The sequence below is a fragment of the Ipomoea triloba genome, chromosome 16, assembly GCF_003576645.1.
Source record: "Ipomoea triloba cultivar NCNSP0323 chromosome 16, ASM357664v1".
Classification (NCBI taxonomy): domain Eukaryota; kingdom Viridiplantae; phylum Streptophyta; class Magnoliopsida; order Solanales; family Convolvulaceae; genus Ipomoea; species Ipomoea triloba.
The window spans coordinates 13,787,521-13,787,879 of NC_044931.1; the positions used below are offsets into that span (position 1 = coordinate 13,787,521).

The 359-nt window shown below is 49.9% G+C and overlaps 1 non-coding gene across 1 annotated transcript; it reads right to left on the reverse strand.

Moving 5' to 3' along the window:
* Positions 1 to 162: 162 nt before the first annotated feature.
* LOC116008997 lies at positions 163 to 281 on the reverse strand. Its single transcript, XR_004096338.1, has one exon. It is a non-coding gene; the product is annotated as a 5S ribosomal RNA (ribosomal RNA).
* Between the last annotated feature and the right edge of the window lie 78 nt (positions 282 to 359).

Genomic DNA, 359 nt, shown 5'->3' on the forward strand with positions numbered 1-359 from the left:
CATTAGTGCTGGTATGATCGCATCCGTCATGTACTACGCGCAAAATGTACTTGACCCTCTCTCTCCGCGCAACTTCTCTCGCTTAGCGGTTTAGTGGTTTAAAAGGATAGTACCCTTAGCGAGCGGTCCAGCGGTTTAAAAGAAAAATTAAAAAGAGGGTGGGGGATGCAACACGAGGACTTCCCAGGGGGTCACACATCCTAGTACTACTGTCGCCCAAGCACGCTTAACATCGGTGTTCTGATGGGATCCGGTGCATTAGTGCTCGTACGATCGCATCCGTCATGTACTGCGCGCAAAATGTACTTGAACCTCTCTCTCCGCGCAACTTCTCTCGCTTAGCGGTTTAGCGGTTTAAA